Source organism: Tupaia chinensis, unplaced genomic scaffold, assembly GCF_000334495.1.
Source record: "Tupaia chinensis unplaced genomic scaffold, TupChi_1.0 Scaffold146594_1, whole genome shotgun sequence".
Classification (NCBI taxonomy): domain Eukaryota; kingdom Metazoa; phylum Chordata; class Mammalia; order Scandentia; family Tupaiidae; genus Tupaia; species Tupaia belangeri.
The window spans coordinates 1,273,821-1,281,721 of NW_006206449.1; positions in this window are offsets into that span (position 1 = coordinate 1,273,821).

The window sequence follows — 7,901 nt, forward strand, 5'->3', positions numbered from 1 at the left end:
CCCCCCCCAGAGGTGATGGCCACGCCACAATCCCTTCTCCATTCTCCTCTCGGGATCTTGGGCATGCATGCACACGCGCCCAGTGTGAGTTTTAAGCCACCAGGTCCGGGACGTGAACCGCGGTCGACTACATGGGAGTCCAGTGACATAGCGATTGCGCTAACTGCTGGTTCTTGACACCTAGAACAGTGGTTGTCATAGAGCAGATGACAGATGTATCAAGGAACTTTGAAAAGTTCATAGAAAAAAGATTAAAGTACTAGTTTATTTATATTGGTGAGAAAAAGTATTCTAAATCCATCCAAACTTTTTTACTTTTTATTTATTCATTTATGTTTTAATTTTACCGGAGGAAGGGAGGGGAGAAAGAGAGAAAGGAAAAGCAAGCCACCAGGTCCAGGACTTGAACCGTGGTTAGCCATGTGGGAGTGTCCCAATTCCAAACACCACTCCATCTGCTGGTCCCCCAAACTTTTTTATAATTGGAATGTTCCATAAACTTTTGGAAGACCCCTTCTAGAAGTGTTGTACACTACTTTTTGTAGAGAAGTATAGAGGCATTGCAAGTTTCTGCATCCATCTTGTGTTTCTCCCTCTTGTTAACACAACAGCATCTGCCAGGTAAGGGCTTTCTTTCTGAAGGAAGGAACTTCCAGAAGGAAGAAGACATGTGGAACACATCTTAACCAGCAGCATAGAGCAACATCACTAAAGGATATGCACTTTTGCTGACATGTGACCTGTGTAAGAAATAACTATTTTTTATAAACCAGTGAGGTTTGAAGATTGTTATATAGCAGATTATGCCAAATCTGAGAAACATGTGATATTATGGAGCAGTAATATTAGTCTGACCAATACTATGGGATTTCCTAGTTTTTAAATGTGGTATGATATGTCTATTCTCATGATAATATTTTTACCCAATGTGATAGATGGGCAGTGGAATCTAATCTTTGTTCCCTGAACTAAACCACAGTCTCTGTTCAGGGTTTCTCTTTTCCTCCTACTTATATTAGCAGAATATTGACTTATTTCAAAGTTTTATTTTATTTTAATTTCTTTTATATATTCAATTCCTATACATCACTTAGGTTGTAAAGTAAATTTTCCCAATATGAATACTCTTCACATCAGTCCAGTTGAATGTACTATACATGTTATCATCTACAGATAATAATTCATTTCTGTGTCCCATAAATGTCTTGCCTCTCTATTTTTCTCTTTAATGTCTTTCCTCACACTCTCCCCCTTCTCCCACCCTCTTCCCACACTGTATCCAGTATCCAAAACCATTTTTCATGCTTCTGTACCCTCTAATATTTCAGTTTCTGCCATAGAGTGCAGTCAGTCATTAGATATTAAGTGGAGACATACAATGTTTCTCTTTCAAAACCTGACTTGCTTCACTCAGCAGTGAGTCTTCCATTTTCTACTGCTTTCTGTCAAAAGCCAGGGTCTTTTTGATGGCTGAGTAGTATTCCTTAGAGTATATGTGCCACATTTTTTCAATCCATTCGTCTATTTGTGGACATTTGGGTTGGCTCCATGTCTTAGCAATTGTGAATAGTGCCACAATAAACATGGATGTGCAAGTACTTTTCCTACTGAGTGTTGTCCCATCCTTTGGGTAGATACCCAGGAGTGGAATTGATGGATCATATGGTAGTTATATTTATAGATCTTTGAGAAACCTCCATATTGTTCCCCACAGAGGCTGGACTAATTTATATTCTGACCAGCCATGTAGGAGAGGTCCTCTTTCACCACAGTCCTCTCAGCACTTTTGATTTTGTTTTTAAATCTTTACCATTCTGACTGGTGTTAGGTAGTAGAATATTGACTTATTAAGGGTGTTTTCATTATACATAATTTATTTAGACCTGGGAGTCCTTTGGGACAGAGGATAAAAGGTCACATATATACACGTGGAAGCTGAAAGTAGCAAAGGCTTAATCTCCAAACAAAATTTATAAATACAATATGAAAAATGGACTAGAATATATGAAGGAAAAGCAGGAGACAGTATACAGTACATATGATTTTCTCTTTGAGCACATAATAAAGAAAATGGTAAAATACAAAGGTAAAGGAAAAACATAAATTAATATCTCAAAACATTAGTCAGCTACATCTTATCTAGTATTAGGCATTGAAACTTTTTACTATTTTATAGACTACTGAGTTTGAAGATGCCAGCATTTCAGACACCTTGTTGTGCAACTGGACTGAGAGCATGATGAACCTTTTCTCAATACTTATCCCTGCACTATAATTTATACCCAAATATAGATATTGATCCTCATCACAAGCTGTAATAAAATTGTTATGTGATATGACAAATAATTCTTTATATATAAAATTTCATGATTTAAAAAACCATTTTCCCTCAGGAGGTCATTAATAGTGGTGTTTATGGTAACATGACTCTGATTTTGGATTATGTCGGCTTGCAATCCAGACCATGCATGCACAAGAGAGTCTTAAAAATCAATAATGCCCAGGGCCAGCAGGTGGTATGTTGGTTAAAGCACTGGACTCCCACATGGTCGATCGTGGTTCAAGTCCTGGACCAGCAGCTTGCTTTCTCACTTTCTCTCTCTCTCTCTCTCTGGTAAATTCAATTAAAAATAATTCTTAAAAATATAATAATGCCCATGCACCAACATTGTAGTTAGTCTACATGGCTTTAGGCTCAGATATTAAGATAACAATAAACCTTCAGTTGGTAATTATGATGTTTTAACAAATAATTATATTAAAAATATGAGGGCCTGGAACAGCAGGCAGCATGGTAGTTAAAGTGCTGGACTTCCACATGGCTGAGTATAGCTCAATCCTGGGATCTGCTGGTTTGAAGAATCACACCAGGCATGTGTGTGTCTTTGCCCATAAATCCTGAAAGGAGAATGCAGTAGAACAGATTACAGCATGGCCAGAGAGACAGAAAGTGAGAAATTACCGCCTGGGGGGATGGCCATCCTGCATTCCTTTCTCCTCCATTCCTGTTGTGAATTTAGGTATGTATGTACATGTGCCCAGAGTGAGTGGGAGGTGGGAGGAGAGAATGATTTCTCACTTTCCCTCTCACTGTCTTTGTCTCTCTCTGGTGAGTGCACATGCCCTATGGTAAAAGGAAAAATAAAAGAGAGAGAGAGAGAGAGACCTGCAAATAGCTCATGGAAAATGAGTATTATAAAAAACACTTCGGAAAAAAAAAAAAAAACACTTTGGGGCCAGCCAGTCCTTGTGGTGGATAAGGTGGCTAGATCTCACTTGGCTGAATAGGTGGTTTGAGTGACAGTTATGGGACCAGTAGATGGCATAATAGTTATGTCGCTGGACTCCCATATGACCGATCACTGGTCCAGTCCTGGATCCAGAGGCTTGAAACTCACTCTGGGCACATGTACATGCATGCCTAAATTCACAACGGGAACGGAGGAAAAAGGAATGCAGGATGGCCATCCCCCCAGGTGGTAATTCTCACTTTCTGTCTCTCTGGCAAGCACACATACCCTATAGCAAAAATTGCTCTAAAAAAAAGTGACAGTTATGAAATCATAGATTTAAAATACTGAATGTAATTTGTTACAATTATTATTCTTGTTGAAGACCAAATTTTCCTACCTTTTGTCAACAAGCAATTCCTCTTGCTGACACCTGTGTATTTAAAACAAGAACACCAGAATGTTTGACAGTATACCTGTATTCTAGTTTGGCAAGAACTTCCATGCACTTTTTAAGCATGTCCTGAGCTAGACATTATACCAGTCAATTTCCCTAAGTAACCCTGATTTTCTTTTCTTTTCTATTTTTTTTTTTTCAGCATGGTGGTGGCAGGCAGAAGGGTGGCATTTAGAAAATACTTGTATAATTTGAATGATGATTTTCATTGCTGCAGGATTGGTCTTTTCTGGGGATAGAAATAATAAATATATTTTTTATGAAAGATTACATACATCATATGCTTATTCTTGAACATTCAGGAATAGAGATTTTTACCTGTCCACTGTAATCTTATATCCATAGCTCTTTTATCTGATGTAGAAAATGCCAACTTGCTATGACATCCCATACTTACTTGCATTATGCCACAAGAAAGTCCAGGCAGTCTCAGAATAATGTGATATGATAGCTACACTATCATCAAAAATTGCAAGTAGTTTAAAATATTTTGTCATTTTTCTCTGTTAAGGTATATTGTACCATGGAGTTACATTCAAATTGCTATATTTTAACATCTTTTGAAAATATTTTTGAGCTTGTATTACATCATCATTCAATATGCTGGGAATTTGTTTTATTTTCTTAAGATTTTAGGGATTAATTTTTGTTTACTTTATATTTATGAGAAATGCATGGTTTAAAATCAAAGGTACTGAACAAAATAAGCTGAAGGAAATTAGTTTCTATCCCAATTACCTTTCAAATTGCACTTCAACCTCCTAACTCATATGCACACTTCTTTCTTTTTCTTCTTAAGACGTTTTCGCCGTAAGGTGCATGTACTAGCCTGAAAGAGAGATGGAGACAGACAGCAAGAGGGAAAGTGAGAAATCACTCCCCAGGATGACCATGCCGCAATCCTTTCTCTTCTATTTGCCTCCTAGTATCTTGGTCATGCACACACATGCACCCAGTTGATTTTCAAGCCACTGGGTCCAAGACTCAAACCACAGTTGGCCATGTAGGAGTCCAGTGATTAACCCTATGCTATCTACTGGTCCCTGTAAACCTTTTTTTTTTTTTTTTAATTTGGTTAAATACATATATACAAGGGCACTTCAGAAAGTCTGTGGAAAAAGTGGAAATAAAGTAAAAGTTTATTTTCATGCATGAAAGTTAAATGTGTGCATAATTTTTTCATAACATGCATTTTCAAAAACTTTTTGAAGATCTCTTTATATATGTATCTAATGTGTATGTATCAATTCTCTCAATACTTATTCCCCATTCTTACATAAGTAGTGACCTATTATACACACCATAATCTGCCTTTGTAATTTTAACATATTTTAATTATCTTTTTTTCTTAATTCATAATAGAGCATGTGCATGAGAGAGGAAGACAAAGAAAAGTAAAGAGATGGAAAGAGATAAGTATCCTCCACAGAGTCTGGTCAGGTCATAATCCCCTCCCTCCAGTCCTCCAGTTTGTCACATTTGGAGCAATCATACATGAGTATGGCATGTTTCAGGCTGACTGTACTGGGGATTTATATCATGGTCTCCATGTGGGATATGGCCTCTTTTGAGCAGTGCATTAACTCTGTGTCATGGGTCCAGTTCCCTACTTACAAAATGTCTTGAAGATAACTTTTATAGGTCATATATAAAAATACACCTTATTCCTTTTCAGTGGTTCCTCATAACCCCTTCTGTGATTTAACCATGACTTGGCCAGCTGGACTTTTCTTAGTCCTTTAAGTGTTATAAAAATAACCTTGTGTATATTAATGATTTTAATATAAAGGTAATTTAAAAGTATTTTAAGCAAGAAATGTGCCAATACTTACACAGAGGGTTTGTTTCTAACTCTATGGAATGGCAGATTTAAGAATTATTTCTCCCTGTTGAATATATTTGGATTATGTTGATTGTATTGAGTTTGAAATCTATTGACGTCCTAAGTTAGAGACCACTCTATTACTTTACATATTTAATGCAGTCAAATAATATTTAATAATACTCATACTTTACTATTAATAGTTCTCTGAGTAAAGGAGTGGGCATCTGGTCATTGCAATGATACTGAACCATAGAATTTATGCTATTGAATACTGGATATCGGGTGATCATAAATCCTGCTTTGAGGATGTATTTTTGGAACGTATTCCAGAATGACCATGCATCTACCCTCCTAATGTACTCTGCGTGCAGATGTGGACAGGCAAATTCTTATTGGCTAGTCCTCAGAGAGTTGCTTTCCATCTTCAGGGAAGCCTTGCCTAGGGTTTGGGTGCTGTTATATCAGCCAGGCAAACAGCAGTCCCACACACCCCTGGCCCACAGGGAATACTTGGAATTTCGGCTACCAACAACTCTCAAGTGTATATGACAATGAAGCCTTAGAGAGTAGTCTGAATAATTATCAGAACATTTTAAAAAAATACAATAATAGCATGTTTTTATTTAACCCAATATGTCAAAATATTTTACTTTTAATAATAGTTGAGGGAACCAGCAGTTAGTGTAATGGCTATGTCACTGGACTCCCAAGTAGTCGACTGCAGTTCACGTCCTGAACCCGGTGGCTTAAAACTCACTCTGGGTGCATGTGTGTGAGTGCCCAAAATCCCGAGAGGACAATGGAGTAGAAGGGATTGTGGTGTGGCCATCACCCTCAAGGGGGTGATTTCTCGCTTTCTGTCTTTCTGTCTCTCTCTGTGTTTTTGGTGAGCACACGCACCAAAAATCTCTCAAAAAAAAAAAAAATACTGGAAATCTAGTGGATACTGTCTAACGCCAACTTCCCATTGGGATACATGGTATTTATATTCTTTTAATTACCTTCTACAGAATAGAAATTACAGATTAATTATAAAATCCAAAAGCAAATTACTTTCACATTCCATAGGTACAAAGGAAAAATGTCACTTACTTTGTTCCTAATTTACCAGTGAAGAAAACATGCACAAATTGTGAGAAATTAGATTCTTTATAAACAAAGAAACTTTAAATAGGGATTTATAGATATTACTCTTTTTCTCTTTAAAAGGGTGGATCAAAGCTTTATTTTATAATGAGACACCAGATTTAACAAATCTTAAGAACAGTGGTTACGGTCTAATAGTCACATTTATTTCTGCAAACAGAAACAATTTCATGTGGTTTATTTATGTTCTCAGGCCAGCTCTGAAGACTTTTCTGAGAGTTGTACATAATTGCAAGAAAAATAGAGTGGTTCTGTGAGTTGAAATTTTCCAAATTTGTATATTAAAGAGCCCCATGTGTTTCAGCCTATTCAGAAGTCCCAACCGGAAAATATTCAACAGAGTTTTTATATTAGGAAGGTTAGATTTACATATCTTATACATAGTTGAAAAAGTATACATTTGTTTATTTTCTTTTCATTCACATGAGTGACAAACATTGCATATTTATATGAAGATAATCCTAGTAACAGTACTCTAATATTTATTATTCAGTATATAGGAAATAAAATTTTAATTACAACTATTATGACTGCTTATTTCTGCCCACTTTTAAGAAAAATATCTAAAAACAATTTGAAAATTACTCTATAATTTTCTATGAAACATATTTTATCTTCTTGAATATTGGGGATATTGTTTGTTTTATCAAAAAAGACTTTTTTGGTGGAGGAGAATTATCTTTTTAACTTTTAAATTTTTCTTTTGAATTTTTCCTTTGAGATTTTCTTCATTAAATAGCAAGGTTTGTATCTTATGAATGCAGTAATTTTTGTTACTAGCAGGATTTTCCTATTAAAGTTTTACTGATAGAAGATGTAAAAACAAACTGAATCCATGGACTCGTCATTTTAGTATAATTCACATTTCTGAGCATTTTTATGTACTAATAATTGTTTTAGTTTTATATTTCTGATAAAATATAATTTACATGTTCTGGCTCAATAATATATCAATCCACTTTTTACTACTAGAGAAGAGATATTATTAACATCGTGTCATTATACTATGACAAGAATAATAATTATAGTTGATATCCAATATCATTCTATGTTCACAATGTCAAAAAAATGATCAATTTATTTTTAAAAGTTGATAACATTACAAAAAATATTTGTCATAAATCACAAGCTGTTTAATAAACTCAGATTATTTTTCTATATAGAAATTTATATATAAGAAATTATTTTTCTCTTTCATTGATTGATTTCTTTCAGTATATTTAATCAAAATGTATTTTGGGGG